Source organism: Tenrec ecaudatus, chromosome 6 (assembly GCF_050624435.1).
Source record: "Tenrec ecaudatus isolate mTenEca1 chromosome 6, mTenEca1.hap1, whole genome shotgun sequence".
Taxonomy (NCBI): domain Eukaryota; kingdom Metazoa; phylum Chordata; class Mammalia; order Afrosoricida; family Tenrecidae; genus Tenrec; species Tenrec ecaudatus.
The window spans coordinates 82,338,904-82,360,693 of NC_134535.1; the positions used below are offsets into that span (position 1 = coordinate 82,338,904).

Consider the following 21,790-nt stretch of genomic DNA (forward strand, 5'->3'; position numbering starts at 1 on the left):
GATTGTCTTTTCCCACTAGTAATTAGATCGTTTGAACACACATATAACAAACAAACAAACAAATCAATAATAAACCTGGCGGACTGTGGCAGAATCAGGGTTCTGCAGGTCCAGCCACTGTTCTGTACTACAAAACACGGCGTTCTGCAGACGCTGCTCTGAGTGGCACCGGAAGTCCGGGGCAACGTGCCATTTTGTGCAGCGAGGGCCCTCACTGCTTCTGCTCAGCTCGACTAATGACGGCAGCCACAAGAGAGCTGTGGGCTGACTCTGACTTGGTCCATTATGAAGCCCCCCCCAGACCCCCCAAAAAGCTGATTTTTCCCCCCTCTCAAAATTGAAAGACTAAATAAAAGGCCTCCTGGTTAAGGGGGCCTTGCTATTTGTAAATGTATAAATGCACAACGCCATCTCCCACCGCACCTGGCGAAGCATTGCCCCTCTACTTCTTGAAATGGCATCTATTCACCGAGGGAACCCCCGGTGCGGTATCCCAGGCCCATCTTGAATAGTGTTTCCGGGCTAAGGACTCAGCAGGCAGGGACCCGGGAGACGGACGGGCTGCCTTGTTATGAAGAGATCATTTGGAGGAGGAAACCCAGGGCTCCGGTCAAATGTGCGTTGGGTCATGAAATGAGCTCCTCGGCCCAGTGGAGACTGCTGTTCCCTCCCCTCACGCTCTCTCCTTGCAAGAATAACAGAACTGGTTCTGGGGTGAGAGTCGGTGCTGGCTCAATCCACACAAGTGGGCAATAAGGCCACGGACCGGGAGTCTGTCCTCACTGACCCAGTTTGGCTTCCTGGATCAGATTCCTCTCCCCAGCAGCTACAGCCTAATGCCACAAAGGGAGCTGACTGGGTATGAGTGCAAACCCACCATCTCATCTACAGCACCAGCCTCTGACGATGTTGCCATAGTAACATCATCTTTATATTCACAGACAGAATTGGGTGGGGGGGTGGAAGGGGTGTCAGAGATCTCACAGGGCTATGTGACCACGCTATCCTTCTTGGACTCCTATGAGACGGTCTCATTTCGTGCAGGGTCCCCCTTTCTGACCTGGCCTGGAGCCAAAAACGGAAGTCTTAACAGAGCTGAGCTGTGCCAAGACCCACAAGAGACCCTCTGCCGGGTTTAAATGGAGGCAGAATCCCCCCACACTGGAGCTGAAATGCAAGCTTAAGGCCTTGTGCAAACTTTGGCAAAGAGACACAGGGTACTTCCCCGGTTCCCCCGAGCCTGTTAGGAGAGAGGTGTCTGAAGCGGCTTCTCCTCTTCCAACTCACTTTCTGCGTCAAATAGTATGGGTCAAAGTCCTCCAGGGGAACCGCAACCAGGCCTTGGGGGATGTCCCCGTAGATGAAAGGCAAACTCTTCCCTGCTTCCAGGTCACTGTTCGGCTTGGGCTTGCTGTCCTCGTCATCCTCCCGGTGGCTGCCATCGGCCTTTGGTGGTTTCTTGAGCTTGCTCTCGGCGATGCGCCTCTCGATGTTTGCCAGCGACTCGGGGGTGAAAGGCTTGAAACTATCAGGGCCTGGTGGTGCGAGCAGCCGCGCTGCCATCTTCTCATCCTGCAGCAGCTTCGTTAGTTATGCTGCGTCCGGGACAGGTCAGCTCTGGAAGAAAGAGCAACACAGACAGCATTAACCAATCACCGCTTCGAAAAGGGGCCAGGCCAAACCACGGCACTCCCCACCTTTATCCAGGAAGGCCCGGCAGCACAGGAAGCCGGCTTCTTCCACGCCCTGGTTCTTGATCCTTTCAGAAAATCGGTGCCACTGACGGACCAGGTGATGCTCGTGGCCCCAACACCCCATGAAGGGGAATGAAGTGAGCGAGACCAAAGGTTGGGGTCCCCTGAATTGTGGGTACTTCTCACTTCTTTAGATACAGCTCACTGTTGGGAAGCTGAGGAGCGTCTATTCTAAACTCTCCTGAGGGCCAAGCTGTGCTCAAGTCCCCTTCTCCTGCAGCCCCACTCCCCAAAGGAACCCTCTTCCTCCCAAGGGGGGCACAGGGTCATGTGACCCTCTCAAATTCCAGTTTTTAAAAACAGAACAGACCCTTCCGAAATCTGGAGGCACAAAGGCAGATCGAAATCGGTCCCGTCTGCTTTGGCTCTCCTGTTTCTAGTTATTTCTCAATCCCCTACATTGCATAAAATCTGTCAAGAGTAAGTGCTCAGTGCTCGGGAGGCTCTTTCAGCAATCTAAGCCCTTTCTAGGGACCAACGCAGGGCACTCCCCACTGTGGAGAGGGCAGACCGTGGTCTCGGTACCTCCCACTTAGCGCTGGGCAAAAGCAAATGGAGTGATGGAGGGAGAAGGCGGCACCGCAGCAGGGGGGCGAAGACGCCAAGTGGGAAGGCTAGGGAAAGGGAGAGCTCAGGAAGGAGCCCAAATTCCCTCCCAGAGAGAAAAAGCCAAGAACGACCGCACGAGAGCGCACAGCTTCTAAGTGAGGTATCAGGATGGCCATGGAGACACGCGGGCCTTTTAAAGACACACTTTCAAACGGAGGAACCCCTGAAGTCAAAAGCCACCGGGTCTGGTCACTACTGCCAAAGGACCCAAGCCCGGGTGTCTTCCTGAGAGCCGGGAGGAAGGGCTTCCCTGGCAGTTAACCACAGCCTGTGATGCTCTGATCCCTTCGGTTTTATGGTTTGGGTTTCATTGGCACTCCCCCTTCTCTCAGGAATGAGAGGGGGTTCTTTTGTAAAACTTAATTGAAAAATATGATTAATGGATAGAAATAAAGAGATCCTTCGCCTAATCTACAAAGACAATCGAGGATTCTTTGTAAGACTAAAGATACCTTTCTCTGCTACTTAGCCCCAGGGTCCACCATCAGGCTTACTGCCACAAAACCAGGGTGGAATGAGCGCTCAATAATTTGGGGCTCCTCAAGTAATTCCTCCGATGAGACCCCAAATTTCTCTAGTGTAGTGATCTAGGCTAGGGACCACGAAGGCAGAGCATGGGTCTACATGCAGGCTGGTCCGCTCACAGACCTGTCTGCAGCAGAAGGCAAGAACCATGGGTTTGCTGCATAGAGCCCATCAGCTTCAAACTGCACGCACATGAATCTCTGCTCCATCCACGCGGGGGGAAAGGGGTGTCTAAAAATCATTCTCATGCACCAAGTATACATTTAGAGATGCGAGCGATTTTACCTAGCCTCTTTTACAGCTCAGGAACAAGAGCCCTCATGGCCCAGTGGTCAAGTGCTCCGCTGCTAAACCAGAGATGCGCGGTTTGAACCCTAGGCCACTCAGCGGGAGAAAGGTGTGGCAGTCTGCGTCCATAAAGGCGACAGCCTTGGAAACCCCACGGGGCAGTGCTGCTCCGAACGGACTGGCCAGCAATGTTGTTTTGTTTGTTACAAGACTGAAAACTTGCCCAAGTCACAGACACTTGCCAAACCGAGGAGCCGACTCCCCAACTCATACTTGTTTTCAACAACTATCAGTTACTCACCTGCCTCTCCTCCCCTGCCCCTGCTGCTCCCCAGGCAGAAGAGCCTGGACCATGAAGCACATCATGGAAATGCCAGAGCTTTACTGAAACCATGTCTTTGTTCATCATGCTTTCTGCAACTTGTAATACCTTTTCTCTCATTGATTTCTGTCCTACTATCTATCCCTAAATTGCCACTCCCCAATCCCAACTCCTCCACAAAGCCTTCCCACCACCTCCAGGCTTTGCAGTAGCTTCCCTTTCTTAACGCCATGGCTCCTCGTGATCTTACCTCACATCCACCACATACTGTTTCCGCACATTGTTCTAATTCAGAGGAGGAAACGGAGGGACACACAACTAATAACAGCTTGCCCAAAGTGACAGAGTTGGGGTTCAAAACACCCTGTAGCAGTTGTTTGGGACTTAATCATTGCCAAATGATACAGTGCGTGAGTGAATATCTTGCCTCCCTTTTTCCCATGGGGGCATGGATGGAGTCTAAAACTTTTATATTTCTTTTATACAAAATAGATGGTGCCTAGAACCCAGGATGAGTCGGTATACGTGGGACTCCTTGGGCCCCACATCTGTATTCATTCCCAATGCTGGGTCACCCTTTGTTCCCGCTTGGAGGACAAAGGATACGGCAAGAGTAAGTCACAGAAGATGCGGACAGAGCCTTGTGCTCAAATGGCTTGCACCTAGGTTCCTCACAGGTAAGCCAGCCCGAGGCTGAAGCCCTCCACCTCTGCCTTTGCTTTCCAGGCCTTGTTTCCTCCTCCCTCAGAGACCAGGGCCCTCAGTTTCCCCTCCATCACATGCTCCTCTTCCAAGCTTCTACGCCATCTCCACCACTCTTTTCCTTCAGCCTACATGAAAACACACTGCCCTGGTTCTGAGCACAACTCCAACCTCCTCTTCCCCTAACACTGCTTTATTCTCTCAAAGCGGCCATTCTTCAGTCTCTTGGTCACATGCTTTCTTTTAGGGAATCTCACAACTCAAAATAGTGGAGAACTTGCACATTCTGTCGCTAGCTCGGGCTGCTGTGAGCCTCAAAACTGTCTCACGGGGATGGGTGACAGCCTCAGGGAGTGCTCACCTCATGTCCCAAACGCATTCCTCTTCCTGGCCGGCTCTTGTTATTGGGACCATCACCTTCCCAGCCACCCAGGTGCAACCTCAGTCACCGCCAGCTTTTCTCCGTCTCAGGGTCCATGTTCAATACCAAACTAAAACCAAACTTGCTGCCATCGGGTCAAAGAGGACTCACAGCCGGCACCCTGTGGGTTTCCGAGACTGTAAACACTGGAAGAGGAAGCCCGGCCTTTCTCCTGCGGAGCTGGCTGGAGCTTTTGAACGGCTGACTATGCATATTGCAGCCCAACCGCAAAAGCCCAGGCTCTCTCCACTTTCAACAGGATGGGCTTCCTGACTGCTCCATGGGTCCTCAGCGGTACATCAGGCACACCTCCTGAGACCCAGCTCCCTAAAGCACTGCCTCAGCTCATCATTTTCCTTTCAACGCGTCTGCTAGTTGACTGTCAGGCAAGCTCCCACCTTACATTTCTCAAACACTTGCTTCTCTGAGTGAACAGCTGGTCTGGTGACTATTTTTTGTCTTGGTTTTCAGGTATAATACACAGTGGACAACCTCTAAGTGCACAGTTTATTTTGTTCATGTGCATACACCTGTGGCGTCACCACCCAAATGAAGATAGGAAGGGAAGCTTCAAAAAGTTAGTGCAAAAAATTAAACTGTCTTTTAATTCCATTTGTCCATGAATGGTGGTGGTGAGGAGGAGCTTTAAAATAGAAACCTAAATGTATTCAACAAAAATAATACAACGTGCAGCTATGGTTTCTGGGCACAGTCTCCATCTAGGTTTATAAACTACTTTTCAATAAAGGGAATAGTTGCTCGTCTTAAATAGGACACAGACAAGACAGCTACAGAGACATATCACCTGTATAAGGGAGACCATTGGCATGAGGTCACCATGGTATCCAGGGGGTTGCTAAGATACACAGCATTACAAAGGATATTGGGGCAGGGGGGTCAAAGAAGTCAGTCATGTGAACATTATTGGCAGATCAATAAAGTTACTAATGGGATTCCTGGAGCAGGATTGGGGCTGTAACTGGGGCAAGTGCATTATGTAAGATAGAGGTGCTTACAATATTGGTCCCAGGCCTTCCCTGAGATAGGCAGGGCATGGCTCATGGCCATGCAACCCCAGTATGGGGGTGCATATCAAGGGGATACCCAGGAACCCCCTGAGGGATAATGCCCCTCCCAGCCCTGGTGGCATAGTGGTTACTCATTGGGCTGCTAGCTACAAGGTCAGCAGTTCGAAACCACCAGCCTCTCATCAGGAGAAAGACATAAACAGTTGCAGTCTCAGAAACCCACAGGGGCAGTCTACCCTTTCCTATAGGGGCACTGAGTTGGCATCAACTTATGGCAGTGAGTTTTTTTGAGGCGGTGGGGTGGGGTCAGGAGACTAGAAATAACCCGCTTTCAATCTACTCGGAGGGCAAGACTATTCACATCCCTCGCGGATGGAAAGAGGGAATTCAGCAGTGGCTTAATCCATATAGGAATTCTGAAAGTGGATTTCGGGCTTTCGCTGTCATCCATGGCCCCGAAGCATCTTTGTATAGATTTATTTCCAGTACACTAGAAGGAAGGTTTGAGCTTCTTTCCAATCAATTAAAACCACACCTCTGCCAATGTCTACTGTCACAGAATCATTTTGCCAGTTCTTGAACCTCATATATGCTCTGTCAGGAGCTCTGGTAGTGCTGTGGGTTAGACAATGGGCTGTGGATTAGGTAGTGACTTCAGGATTAGCCTTTCAAATCCACCAGCCACTCCATGGGAGAAAGATGAGGCTGTCTATTCCTAGCAAAGATCTCAGAAACCTTACACAGCGTTGCTACGAGTCAAAACTGACTCAATGACTGTGGGTTTGGTTTGGAAATGCTCTTTGGGGTCAGACTTCTTTTGGTCAACATTGTGCTTATGAAATGCATTTTTGTGTTTGTGTAGCAGTACATTCTTTCACTGCTGTGCAGTATTCCATTCCGTCGCATGCATATAGCACAATGTCTGCATCCATTCTACTGGGATGGCTAGATACACTGTTTGAAGTTTTAGGATATGAAGAATAAGAGCTGCTATGAACAATGTTGCATATATCGCTTGGTGGACATATACGTTCATTTCCTTTGGGTATGTGATAGTTCATTCTTACCCTCGAGGACAGAGTACAACTTTCCCCTGCGGGTTTCGGAGGCTTTAAATCTTCATGGAAGTAGATGGTCCGTCTTCTCTTGAGGAACAGTCGGTGGGTTCGAATGAATGACCTCGTGGTTAGCAATGCTTGGACTACTATGCCATCACACTCTCCGCCATCAAGGCGATGCCGACTCACAGTGACCCTATAGGGCAGGGCAGAGCTGCCCCTGTGGGCTTTCAAGACTAACTATTTACAGAAATAGAAAGCCCCATCTTTCTCCCAAGGAGAAGCTGGTGGTTTTGAACTGCTGACCTTATGGATGATAGCTCAGTGTGTACCTACTATGCCATCCACCACCAGGGCTCCTTTAATGCTGGGTCAGAGTGGGCATGCATGACACTCCCAAATGGTTTTCCAAGGTCCCTGGGCCAATTTATACTCCTGCCAAAAAGGTAAGCGGTTCCAGGTGCAGCGCATCCACACTTGGAGGTGCCCATCTTCATTCCACCTGCTCGGTAGGCACACAATGGTAGCCCACTGACACTGCAATGTGCATTTCTCTAATGAGAAAGCATTTTTTCACATGATTATTAGACACTTAGATGCCCTCCACTGTGAGGTGCCTGCTGCCGTCTCTTGCCCGCTTTTTCTATTAAGTCATCTGCATTTTTCTTACAGATTTGTGGAAGTTCTCCGTATATTCTCCATATGATTCATTTCTAAGATATATTCCCCTCCTTTTTTCCTTACTCAATGGTGTCTTTTGAATAAATAGCAATTCTATAATTCACATACTATACTATTTGGTGGTTTAAATATATTAATAAGAGTTGTTCAATTTTAGACCATTTTCCCCTTTCTTGTACTAATGGTTATTAGCTTCAATAGTAATTCTTAATTTTACTGAAATCTATTCTATCAATATTTTCTTTCATGTTAATGCCTTTTTTTTGTTCTGTATGAGAAGTTTCCACCTGACCCATGGTCATGAAGCTATTATCCTAGGCTATTTTTCTAGAAGCTTTCTTGTTTGAAACTTTCGTGTGTCGATGGGAAAACAATGTGGAATTGATTTTTTGTGTAAGCTGTGAGGGAGAAGCCAAGGCTCGTTTTTCCTATGTGAACAACCAAGTGGCTCCATGTAGGAAAACGGGAGGCCACCCAATCTTCCTTTCACCGACTCTGTTTCCCCCAAAGCCGGCTTTTATCCCGGCATTTTCCTCTCTCAAGGCAGCCACGGTTCAAAGATAGAGCCCAAACTTCTGCCCGGTGACTGTCATTCAAGACCTTCTATACCTTTGCACACTTCTCTGACCCAAGGAGCCCCTGTGGCCCAGGGTTAAAACCTTTGGCTGCCAACTGAAAGGTTGGTGGCTCATTCTGTCTGTCCTCTGGCTCTGCAAGAGAAAGATGTAGGAATCTGCTTCTAGACAGATTTACAGCCTGGAGAAGGCTACAAGGCAGCTCTCCTCTGCCCTGGGTCCCAATGAGTGGGGGCTGATTCAACAGGCATAGATCTGGTTTGGTTTGTCTCTATCTAGGCCATCCCTAAAACCTTTCTTTCCTTCTAACCTACCTCCCACTTATCCATTAAATCCAGCTTGAGTCCCCGCCCCTCCTTCCAAAGAAGTTTGTCTTACACAAAGTAAAACGAAACTCTTTTCGTGTAAAGGGACCTTAGAGACTATCTAGTCCAACTTGCTTCACTTTAAAGAGAAGGAGACTGAAGTTCAGCGACACTGAGCAACCCAGATGCTAAAAGATGGCAGATGCAATCATAGAACGCAGGTTTCTTAGCCTCTAACACCAAGCGCTTTCCATTAGGCCTCACAGTCTCTTAGACAAGGAAGCGTCTTGCTCAGACTGTTGATCTTCTTGCAGTGCTAAAGATGAGAGAGTCAGTACAGAGGATGCGGGAAAGGTTAAAGGGAATTTTTACCGTGAGCCTTCAGAAAAGACGTGGAACCCAACCAACTCAAGGTCAGGGGCCATAGATGAAGAGGGCTCTGTGCTTTTGGTTGTCCAGGAAGATTAACACCTAAAAATACCAGCTGTGGTCTGGACACAAACTAATAGAGGAATCCAAATTAAGGGATGAGAGAAAGAGAAGTGGCATTGGGATAAAAGGAAGACATCGTCTAGGAGTTGGGGGCAGGCTATTTAAGAAAAAAGATGGTGGGAGAGGGGATAGCAGATCAAAGTAAGAAGTAGCATTAAAAACCTTTCGCAGCGAGAAGTACATCGAGGATGTCTAGGTAAGATATCAAACAGCCCTGGTGGCACAGTAGTTAAGTGCTCGGCTGCAACCACAGAGTTCGGCAGCTTGAACCTACCCACCACCCCACAGGAGGAAGCTGCGGCCGTCTGCTTCCACGGAGGGGAGTCGTGGACACTCTCTGGGGGCCGTTCGACTCTGGCCTTCAGGGTCGTGGTGAGTCAGCATGGACTGGAGGACAATGGGTTTGGTTTGGCATTGCTTATAATCACTTTTTTGGGGTAGACTAATAAATAAACTATGAAAGTTCCACGTGAGCTATATAAAGATATCCTATGGTTTCACATAGGTGAACTGTTCACAACACGTACATTCATAGGGACAGAATGCAGACGGGTGGCTGTCAGAGGTTGGGAGCAAGAATAGAATGGGAGATAAATGCTTCGTGGACGTAGCTTCTCCCAGGGGTGATGACACTGGCCAAGAACTAGATAGAAATGGTGGCTGCAGGACACTGTAACTGTCCCAAATGCCAGTGAAGTGGGCCATTTAAACCAGGTAATTTGATGCGATGTGAATCTCACTTCAATGAAAAAGACAGAGAGTTAGTGCTATTTCTGCAAATGAACCAACCTGCTTAGTCCCCAGTTTGATGTGTCCTACCTAGTATATGCAGGGGCTTCAAAGGTTAGTGGGAAAATGGAATAAAAAGAATATGGGTTTTCGGTGCTCCAAGATGTGACTGCAATATACCCCCCCCCCCCATGAAGTAGGAAACCAGTGGAGAGAGGTCTGAGGGGCGGCCCCAATCCAAACTACATGGACAGCCACCTCTCCCCCCAGAAGAATTTACTTCAGAGGACAGCACCGAAGCTACAGCTCAGGGAGAGGGACATGTCTGATCAGAACACACGGGAGCAAATGAAGGAGGATGAAGAGAGAGTGGAGCACATCCTAGCCCACCAAACCTTGAGGACAATACTCCTGCTCAGAGCAGCCAATGCACAGAGAGGACCACATGGCTGACCCCACTATGAGACGCTACATCCCTCATTGACCCATAGCTCTACAGGGGACAACACTGGAGACACGGTGTGGGAAATGCGTCCGATCTGACCCCACCACACCGAGGCAAAACACTAAGGGCGTGGAACAGAACAGCAAGGGGAACAGAGTAAGGAAGTCCCGAGGGAAAATCAAAAACAGACTTTGGAGCCAGGGCATGGCACCCTATCAGACTCAACCAGAAAACACTCCTAAAAGTCAACAAGCAGACCTTGAACTATTTATAAGCTTTTCTTTTTTTGTCATTGGTTTGGTTCTTGTTGTTTTGTTTTCTTTTGTTGCTTTGTTCTGCTCTGTCTTTTTTGTACATATTAATATCTCTGCAGGTCTATCTAGATAAGACAGGTGGAATAAACAATCGAGGAGAAAACAACGGGACCAATGGTTCTGGGGGGAAATGGGAGAGAGGGAGGCAGGGGAAAGGAAGTGGGTGTTAACAAATCCAGGGACAAGGGAACAACAAGTGATCCAAAATCAGTGATAAGGAGGGTATAGGAGGCCTGGAAGGGCTTGATCAAGGGCAATGTAACCTAGACGAATTACTAAAACCCAAATGAAGACCGAGCATGATGATGGAACAAGAGGAAAGTAAAAGGAAATAGAGGAAAGAACCAGGAGGCAAAGGGCATTTATAGAGGTCTAAATAAAGGCATGTCCATATATAAATATATTTATATATGAGGATGGGGAAACAGCTCTATGTGCATGTATTTATAGGTTTAGTATTAAGGTAGCAGGTGGACACTGGGTCTCCACTTAAGTACTCCCTCAATGAAACAACACTTTGTTCTATTAAACTGGCATTCCAGGATGCTCACCTTCCCAACACAATCGCTGAAGACAAAGCGGGTGCATAAGCAAATGTGGCGAAGACGTTATCAAAAGATATAGCATCTGGGGTCTTAAAGGCTTGAAGATAAACAAACAGCCATCTAGCTGAGAAGCGAAAAAGCCCACGTAGAAGAAGCACACCAGCCTGTGTGATCAGAAGATGTCAATGGAATCAGTTATCAGGCATCAAAGAACAAAAAATCATATCATTGTGAATGTGGGGGAGGGCAGAGTGGGGACCCAAAGCCCATCTGTAGGCAACTGGACATCCCCTTACAGAAGGGTCACAGGGAGGAGATGAGCCAGTCAGGGTACAGTGTAGCAATGATGAAACATACAACTTTCCTCTAGTTTCTAAAAGCTTCCCCACCCCTCTACTATCATGATCCCAATTCTACCTTACAAATCTGGCCAGACCAGAGGATGTACACTGGTACAGATAGGAACTGGAAACACAGGGAATCCAGGATGGATGATCTCTTCAGGAGCAGCGATCAGTATGGCGCTACCAGGAGGGTGGGGTAGAAAGAGGAAACCGATTACAGGGATCTACATATAACCTCCTCCTTGGGGGACAGACAACAGAAAAGTGGGTGAAGGGAGACATCAGACAGTGTAAGATATGACAAAATAATAATTTATAAATTATCAAGGGTTCATGAGGGAGGGGAGAGCGGGAAGAGAGGGGAAAAATGAGGGGCTGATGCCAGGGGCTTACATGGAGAGCAAATGCTTTGAGAATGATGAGGATAACAAATGTATAAATGTGGTTTATACAATTGATATATGGATGGATTATGATAAGAGTAGTATGATCCCCCAATAAAATGATTTAAAAAATCAGTTTAGAATACTGAGAAAAATAAATTAAAAACAAACCAAAAAATGTCCTAAGACCAATAAACAAGAAAACACATACATTTATGAGGCAATTAAATTCAGTACTCCAGTTGATGATATTAGAGAATTATTATTAATTATAGATGTGTTAGTGATGGTCACTTTTTTTAAGATACCAACTTGCAGAAGTGTAAGTGGAAATATTTGTATAATGTGGATTTTGCTCCAAACAAAGCTCCTTAAGGGAGGGAGAAGAAAGCGGGGAAGTATGAATAACTCCAAGCTGGTCCTGAATTAAAAGTGTGTGGGAAATTTCCATTATTTTTAAATTATATTTTTCCATGAATTTAAGCCCCTTCATACTACTCTTTCTATTTTTAAATAGAGTTGACATTTCCCATAACAAAAAGTTTTTCAATGCCTGCAACGCCTTCATGGGTTTTTTACTGATCTTGGTAAATTACTCATTTTGCTCTTTTGTAAGCCTCGCCTGTAAACCCGCCATTCCAAGACTACACGCTGTCATAATACCGGACTGGTCACCCGTCACCATTCTCTGAACCTGTAATAGACGTCCATGCATTGCTTCAACTTTTGTAGTTGTCTCAATTAACTCCCTCTTTTCCATCAAGCTCAGTCTTGCTGACACCAACTTGCAGGAAAAGCTAGTCTGACAACCCCCACTGCAGGAAGAATGCTTTCTTCTCTGCATGCACCTACCATGTGAGGCATGTCTCTGCCATGGCTCTGTCGTCACACAGTCACTTCACTGTCTGTATTTGTCTGCTTCTTTCACTAGACACGAACCACCCTCAGGGCAGGAGCCAGGACGACTCTCTCAGTATGTCTTCAATTTTGAACAACAACAAAAACAATCACACAACAAACCCCCAAGTATATGCTGGACTAATTAACCTTCAGATGCCAGGCACCGAAATGGTTTTCCACTGTTTCTAAACCATGAATTATTAGGAAGCGTTGATGTCAGTGTTGTTCAGAAACATTTACTACTAATGCCTCAAACTGTACTTTGGGCATAACAATGGGGACCTTAAACTCTTCTGGGGCTGATCAATAAGTAAAAAGCAGAACATAGTATATGACATATCCTCCAGCCGAGTAAAATTAATTTTTCCATAGTGCATATGGAAAATCAGGGAAGATGTCTTAGAGAAAACGAACGCCAAGCTAAAGACTGCAGGACAAATGATAGGCATTCAGAGGGCTGGTGGGGTGAGGGATGGCAGGGACAGGGGCATGAAGAAGACATTGTATAAACAAGAAGTCACAGGTCAAGGCACTCGGGCACTGCGAATAATTCTGCATAAGCGAACTTCAGATAATTAGCTAACAGGTAAGCATGTGAAGCCCATTATCCTGGCTAGGAGGGTTTTTTGTTTTTTACTTGACAGACAATAAAGAGATTGTCAAGATGTTTTTAAACAGGAGATGACTTGATAAAAGTTATATTTTAAAAAGATTGTTCCATGAATGGCTGGGCCTTAGGGGCTTAGCACTTTCGCAGAGACAATCTTCCTCATCCTACATTGATGAGTATCTACTAGGGTCTTAAAAGTTCATGAGCAGTCATTTCTGGAAGAAAGATGAATTAGGGAAATAGAAAGACCACTTATGTATCAGCCCCCAAGACCCTGTGACCAAGTGCTCTGAAAAGGGCACCTTCGAAAGAAGGTCCTGGATAGAGTGGGAGAAAATGTGGAACGAAACCCAAACGCTAATGGATCAACAAGATACTGGTAGAACCGCCAAGACTATGGCCCATAGTCACCACTCTGGAACGGAACTGAACTCACCCCAGGTTAGAATAATCCACCATGTAAGGTGAAATGGGCCACATTTGTCCAAGACAAAGTACGGAGGGGGAGGGAAGGAGTGATGGAAGCAGAGGGAGGAGGCGGGATAAGTGGGAGTGCACCGAAGGGACTGCGGTGGCTGCAATGAAGCACGGTGCGCACGAGCTGTGTGATGTGCAACCGATGGCCGGCTCTGCAAGCCTTCGCCTCATTCACAGTAAAAAGTGGTGAAGAAATCAACAGATTATTCCAGCTATGGCCTACGGTCGGGTCGGGGTGTGATGAGGTGAGAAAAGGAAAGCGTAGGGTTAGGTTTTAGATCTTGGTGGTGATTCAGCTGAGCTGGAAGAATGGTCTACACTGATCAGCAGCACAGAGACGGCATATTGAACAAACTGAGAGTGGGTGGAAAGCTAGAAGGAAAATCCTGCAAGATGTGCCCAGAAGTGGCAGTCCCTGAGACAGGGGAGAAGACGTGGTGCACATCTAGAGAGAGACTTCTAATAGGCAATGCGGTAGGTGGCTCTGAATAACCAAGGGCAAGGTTTAATACCAAGAACCAACCGAAAATATGAAGTGCGGTGTGTAACTACAGCGAGGCTTGGAGACTGCGAGCCCACTCGCTGAGTGTTGGTATACAGCTCGTGTGGCATTCGCCAGGGGAGCAGCAATGCACTGGGAGGAAGGTGGGTGGCTCTTATCACGGGAGAAGAGAGAAATGCGGCCAGATGGATAGAGTTTACACTGTCCCCACTCTCTGGGCCCCTCCTTCCTCCACTGACAACGCAATGCGAGGCTGCCAATTTTCTACTTTGTCACTTACAGATTTCATTTTGGAAGATCATATAACAGTTCTGGAAACTGAAATAAAAACAATTTTGTCAAAGCTTAATTTTAATCATTTTGAACATGAAAAACTGCAGTCTTCAGTCTCTCTTGAGCACACCAGAATGTGACTCCCCCTCCCACCAGATCTTCCGGCCCGCCGTCACCATCCGTGCTGGTGGCTGCACTGCGCATTCCCTGGTTCCACTGGCGTCCCACCCCACCAGGCTGCATTTGAGTCTGTTATCCAGAAGGTCGCCATGAGTCAGAGGCAACTCGCCAGCAAGGAATAACAACAACAGGGTATTTCTGAAGTTTGTTCTTGCTCAGCTCCACTCCCACCATATTTTCCCCAAGCTCAGCTGTTCGTCTCTGATCCTCCATAACTGCTCCCTTCTCAACCTTTTAAGGCCTAGTCACTCGTTGCTGACTTCCATAAATGTCTTCAAGTAGAAACTCTGGCCAGTTTATAGGATACGCTGAGAGAGGCCTAAAAGATTATTAATTTAAGATTAACCATATCCACGAGGAGTAAGTTTATCAAGAGGTACTTATGAAATCAAAACTAATGATTTTAAGTGGACCCCAAATTTTCTCTAAGCAGGTATCCAGGGACCACAAGGAAGACAGGTTTCCACCCTGTCTATGTTTCCATACAACGACTTGTTTCCCCATAAATGGCCAAATCAAGACGTCATGAGCCTTCCATTACCCTGACCCACCGGACACTCACCCTCCAGCATCATCTTTTGCTCCTGCAAATTTCATCTGTTCTATGTTTCTTTCACTTCTTCCCCAAGGCACATGAGCCTTTCTTTCCCCCACTAAATTCTGCACCCTAACAACCGCTGGTCGCTGGCCCCTCATCTGTGCTCTCCCACTCTTTGAGTCTTCTTGAGTAAGTGAGGACACTAGTTTCTTGATCATGGAAAAGGCCTCCTTTCTGGCCACACTGGTTCGCGGCTTCCTTTTGCCGCAATTTCAAGAGCGACATTAGATTTCTCTCTCAATTTCCTATGCATCCCTCTCTCAGCAAACCGGGACTCTAGCAGCCCTATTTATTCCCTCTCTCTCCCTGCCATGCAAGGGCCCTGAGAGAGGACAGAGCTTGCTTTACTTTGCACTAAGTATCTCCATGTTCTCCAGAGGCATGTGCACTCACTGGCACGGGGTCGCCTAGGACCCGGAGAGACCCTGTAGGTGGGGCAGCAGCTTACAAGCAAGATCAGCAGCTTACACACCAGTGGCAGCTCACAGGGAAAAGACGAGGCTGCTATTCCGGTAAAGAGTTCCAGTCTCAGAAAGCTCGAGGGTTGCAATGAGGGCATATTGGCACAAACTTAACATCTAAAAAATACACCCATTAATAGGTCAACGACTATTACCCTTAGGAAGACCAGACATGCAAGAAGTTGTTTTATCTCACGCATCTAAAGGAAGGCTCTGGGTAGCACTCTAGAGCAAGGAGGACAGGGAGCTCTCATTCCACTTTCTCCATAGAATTTATTGGGAATAATGGGGCAAGAGAACTCATTCATATAACAGAAGGTGGTTAAGGGTTAGGAGAAGCTGCACACTCGCTAAAAATGTAGAAGAGTCCTAATTATAACTGAGGTAAACGAAAAGGATACTAATTTCTAGTATTTTACATTGCTTCTTTCCTTGACAACTGGACACAGGTCATCGGCTTCAGTCCAACGAGTATATGTGATTTGGGTTACAGATTCTCCACTTGTGGCTAATATGCCCCATAATTTACAACTTTGCCTCAAGAACATACAGATCATAAAACCTCCCTAGATGACAAATACAGTGCTTAACACAGGGTTTAGAATGTAGAAAATCCACAGTAAATTTTACGTCTTAATACTACTTATATCACCAGTTTAACCTTTTCCACTCCGCTTACTCTTTACAAAACACCAGCAGTCCTTTAAAGACTTATGATGTTGACACCAAAATGAAGGCTGAGCATGACAATGGGACATGAGGGTAGTAAAAGGAAACAGAGGAAAGAAGTAGGAGGCAAAAGGTATACATAGATGCCTAAATACAGGCATGTACATATGTAAATATATTTATATATGATGGGGAAATAGATCTGTGTACACATATTTATAGGTTTAGCATTAAGGTAGCAGATGGACATTGGGCCTCCACTCAAGTACTCCCTCAATGCAAGAACACTTTGCTCAACTAAACAGACATTCCATGATACCCACCTTCCTGACAGGATCACTGAAAACAAATGGGTGCATAAGCAAATGCAGTGAAGAAAGCTGATGGTACCTGGTTATCAAAAGATATAGCACCTGGAGTCTTAAAGGCTCAAAGGTAAACAAGCGGCCATCTAGCTGAGAAGCAAAAAAGCCCACATGGAAGAAGCACACCAGCCTGTGTGATCACAAGGTGTCAAAGGGATCAGGCATCAAGCACCAAAAAAACAAAAAAATCTTATCATTGTAAATGAGGGTGGGGACCAAGGCCCATCTGTAGGCAACTGGACATCCCTTTGCAGAAGGGTAGCGGGGAGGAGACGAGTCACTAAGGGTGCAGTGTAGCATCGATGAAACACACAACTTTCCTCTTGTTCTTAAATGCTTCCTCCCCCCACTATCATGATCCCAATTCTACCTTACTAACCTGGCTAGACCAGAGGATGCACACTGATGCAGATAGGAACTGGAAACACAGGGAATCCAGGACAGATGATCCCCTTAGGGCCAGTGGTGAGAGTGGCGATCCCAGGAAGGGGAAGGGGAGGTGGGGTGGAAAGGGAGAATAAGGATCTACATAAATAACTCCTCCCTGGGGGATGGACAACAGTAAAGTGGGTAAAGGGAGACATCGGGCAGTGTAAGATATAATAAAATAATAATAATGTATAAATTATCAAGGGTTCATGAAGGAGGGGAGAGAAAAAATGAGGAGCTTATTCCAAGGGCCCAAGTGGAAAGCAAATGTTTTGAGAATGATGGGGGAAACAAATGTACAAATGTGCTTGACACATGGATATATGTGTGGATTGCGATAAAAGTTGTACGAGCCCCCAATAAAATGATCTAAATTAAAAGAAAAAAGACTTAGGATGTGTTCACGAGATGGCAAATGGCCCCTGCCCCCACCTGGCTTGTCCGGCATGACTCCTCACTGGTAACATGAGGAGGCTTCACACAATGTCGCAGCATGAAGTTTGCTGAGTTATCATTCCCAGAGGTTCCCCAACAGCTGTTCAAAGATCAGCTTTATAAAGATACTGACAATAAAAGGCAATAAAAATGAAACCTACCAAAGAGAGCGAGCGAGAGGCATTTGACTTATGTTAGAATTGACATCTGTTTCTATCGGAACAGAGCTATCAGACCGGAGCCATGTGATAAGCTGGGGACTCCTGTAAGTAAATACTTTTAAATAAATAAATAACACAAATCCCCCCAAATGACAACATTATAGGAATAAAATTTTGGCAGACAGGCAGTGATACTAAACACGGTTTTAAAATGTATTTTTGTCAGTTGATATTTTTTTTAAATCCCAATGTAAGCATAAAAGGTCAGGTAATTACTGACACACGAAGGCACATTGTCAGTGTTCTCCAACGACCCATGTTCCACCAAAGTCATCCGTGTCAAACCCATGAGAAGGCGACGGTCCTCGGCAGAGAAAGAGACGCTGACACCCTTCACAGCTGAGGAACAGGGTGCTGATAACAGAACCACGTGACAGGACCTGCTACTTTGGTCTTCATGGACCTTTTCTCTTTTTTTAAAAATTAATTTTACTGGGGGCTCATACAACTCTTACCACAGCCCATCCATCCATCCATTGTGTCAAGCACATTTGATGCCCCTTTTTTCATAGCACATATAATTCAGATGATTTCATACATGTAAGACTTCACTTAGAGTCCTATCTTGGCCTCCTTTAAATAAATAAATGAAGACACTTGACTGGAATAGGCTTCTGTGCTCCGTGCGTGGCACAGCCCTAGCCCACGTGTTTGACAATTTCCAATCAAAACAATGGCTTGGGACAGCTGGCATCACCTTGGCTATACAGATTTTTTTTTTAATTAAGATGTCATATCAACTCGTAAGTGGACAGCAGCAGCACTACAGCCCCTTTCTGGGATCTCCCTAATGGACAGTGGTGAAGGGAAATCTTCCCAATGGGCAGAACTGCAAGCAGTGCACCTGGCTGTTCAGTTTGCATATAAGGAAAAATGGCCAGATGTGAGATTATATATTGATTCGTGGGCTGTGGCTAATGGCTTGGCTGGATGGTCAGGGAATTGGAAGGACCATGATTGGAAAATTGGCAACAAGGAGGTGTGGGGAAGAGGTATGTGGATAGACCTCTCTGAATGGGCCAAGAAAGTAAAGTTAATTGTGTCTCACGTGAACGCTCACCAAAGGATTACCTCTGAAGAGGAGGACTTTAATAATCAAGTGGATAAGATGACACATGCTGTGGAGACTGGTCCTCCTCTTTCCTCTGCCACCCCTGTTATCGCCCAATGGGCATATGAACAAAGTGGACATGGTGGCAGGGATGCAGGTTATGCATGGGCACAGCAACAAAACTACTATTCGTGGACTTACAGAATGCCTCATCCACCGGCATGGCATCCCACACAGCATTGCTTCAGATCAAGGAACTCACTTCACAGCAAATACAGTGCGGCAATGGGCCCATTCCCATGGAATACACTGGTCTCATCATGTTCCTCATCATCCTGAAGCTGCCGGCTTGACAGAACGATGGAATGGGCTCCTAAAGACACAATTACGGCGCCAACTAGGTGGCAACAACTTGCAGGGCTGGGGCAATGTTCTCCAGGAAGCTGTATACACTCTAAACCAGCGGCCAATATATGGTGCTGGGTCTCTAATATCCAGAATTCATGGGTCCAGGAATCAAGGGGTGGAAGCTGGAATGGTACCACTCACTATTACTGCTAGTGATCCACTTGCAGCATTTTTGCTTCCTGTCTCAGCAACCCTGTGTTCTTCAGGCCTGGAGTTCCTGGTTCCAAAGAAAGGAACTCTCCCACCTGGAAACGCAGCACGGATTCCACTGAACTGGCATCTGAGAATGCCCCCTTGGCACTTTGGGCTTCTCATGTCTTTGGATCAACAGGTCAGGAAGGGTGTCACTGTACTAAGTGGTGTGATTGATCCTGATTACCAAGGAGAAATTGGACTGGTGTTACATAATAGAGGTAAAGAGGAATATGTCTAGATTCCAGGAGATCCCATAGGCCAACTTTTAGTGCTCCCATGTCCTGTGATTAAAGTAAATGGTAAATTACAGCAACCCAATCCTGACAGGACTTATAATGACCCAGACCCCTCAGGAATGAAGGTCTGGGTCACCCCGCCAGGCAAAAAACCACAGCCAGCTGAGGTGCTTGCTGAGGGCAAAGGTAATACAGAATGGGTAGTAGAAGGTAGTTCTACCTATCAATTACGACCACATGATCAATTGCAAAAGCGAGGTTTGTAATTGTCAATGTATTTTCTCTTTATGTGCTTATTGCATATCTTTCCTTTGTTCAGGTATGATATATCAGATACAACTGGACTCGGTATTTTCATTTATATGTATGATAGATGATTGATGATAGATGATTGATTATATGTATGATAGATGATTGATGATTGATAGAGTGTGATTTCATCAATGTCCAGAAATTATATAATTATATATGGCTAAAGAATTGTGTACAGGTGCCAGGTTGGCATGGGGTGGATTGAGGTAGTTAGTTTATTGTGCCATCCTGGCCGATAAACACAAGTGGGATTAATTGAAGGGCGGAGAGATAAATGGCTAGGTGAGCCTCGCCTTTCTTGTCTCTCGCTCTTTAATCATTGGACCAGCATGTGGCTGCCTTGCTTGTTCTGTGCCTCAGTTTAAAGGGTACACTACCTGTGGGATGCCTAGTCTGTGGACTGTGTTGCTGTAAGTTGAGGTCCCACACGATTGGAATGTACATCTCTGGAGCTGGGGACCGAAAGTTGGTGACCCGCAGCTCTCTCTACAGAGAAGGGACTGGCGGCCCTCAAGACTTAAAGGACTGCTAGTATCTCACAATTCTCTCAGGGGAGTGAGTTGCAGTGAGCCATTTGTACTGCTTTATAATTAAACTGTTCATTTCCTGTATTATATATCTATCTATCTGTATATAATTTAACAGTTCATTTCTTGTGTTATATACCTAACTTTATATATATTTATATATAATTACTAGCGATCTGGTTTTGTCTCTCTAGAGAACCCTGTCTAACACACCCATGTTCATCACGGCATTATTCACAATAGCAAAAATATGGAAGCAGCTCAAATGCCCATCAATGGAAGAAGAGCGGATACACCAGCTTTGGAACCGAGCCAGTGGAATCCGATGACACTTACAGGACAGTCTGTGGAACTCTAACGTGGAGGAGCCTGGAGGACACAGTGCTGAGTCAATTGGTCCGTCACTGCAGGACATACATTGCACGAGACCACTACTACTACTACCACACACAAAAAATCAAGAAACGATTTTCTGTCATGGTCATGGTCAACCAAGATGATCAGGTTGGAAGAGGACTGGAGGGAAAGTCACTAGGGAGACACGTGTTCATCTGGGTACAGGGGAAGGCCATAGACAATTAAGAAGGAAGTTGGCAAAAATTATGGAGGCGGGGGAAGAACCTGGGGGAAGTACCAGAGTTAAAGGCAACAGAAGTCAATACTGTTACATACGCAATCCTACAATACCACTGATCCACAGTAGATGCATGCATAGACATGTAGGCTGAGTGGAGGTGGGAGGGAGAGTGGGGTGTATTATTTGACAGAAGAGATTTATCCGTGGGAATTTACCTTTGCTGAAAATATAGTCATGAGTGTGGTGGTGCACACACTGGGAACATGAAGAAAACTCTGGAGCTCTCCCCAAACACTTGGGGAAATGAGTCGGTGGGTCTGGGGCTTCAGGACCATAGTCTTGGGGAACAACTGACCAAGGTGATGAATGAGATGAAACAAAATGTGTATGAATTATTGGATGTAAAACTGATCATCTGCTCTGTAAACTGTCACTCAACTCACTTTAAAAAGCTAAAAGAAAGAGACATCCTATCAAGATCTCTACTCTAGCCCTAAAAGAAAAACAGAACTTTGAAATAGTCTAGTTATGGCACTGTTACTGACCAGTTACATGGGCCTTCATAAATCATGTCACCTCCCCCGGGTCTTATGTTTCACAGAGTGAGGGTTACAACTGAAATGATTTCTAAAGGAGCCCTGTAATTTACCAGTTATGCGACCGTGGGCAGATTACATAGATAACCTGACAGAGCCTTCATTTCTGCCTGAAAGTGTTCAGTGAGATGATGCAAGAGAAGCAGTATTCAAAAAGCAATGATTAGAACCGTAAGTGAACAACAGTGAGTGAGTGAGTACAGAGCACCGACTATTTGCCAGACGGAGCTCTGAGAGCTTTCTATAGA

The 21,790-nt window shown here is 46.3% G+C and overlaps 1 protein-coding gene across 1 annotated transcript in view; it reads right to left on the reverse strand.

Moving 5' to 3' along the window:
- Positions 1-1,611, reverse strand: part of SCN8A (sodium voltage-gated channel alpha subunit 8) — a 176,916-nt gene extending 175,305 nt beyond the window's left edge. Inside the window, exon 1 of the mRNA XM_075551664.1 lies at positions 1,288-1,611. The gene's annotated coding sequence lies outside the window, so the exon portion shown is untranslated. The remainder of the gene's footprint in view (positions 1-1,287) is intronic.
- Between the last annotated feature and the right edge of the window lie 20,179 nt (positions 1,612-21,790).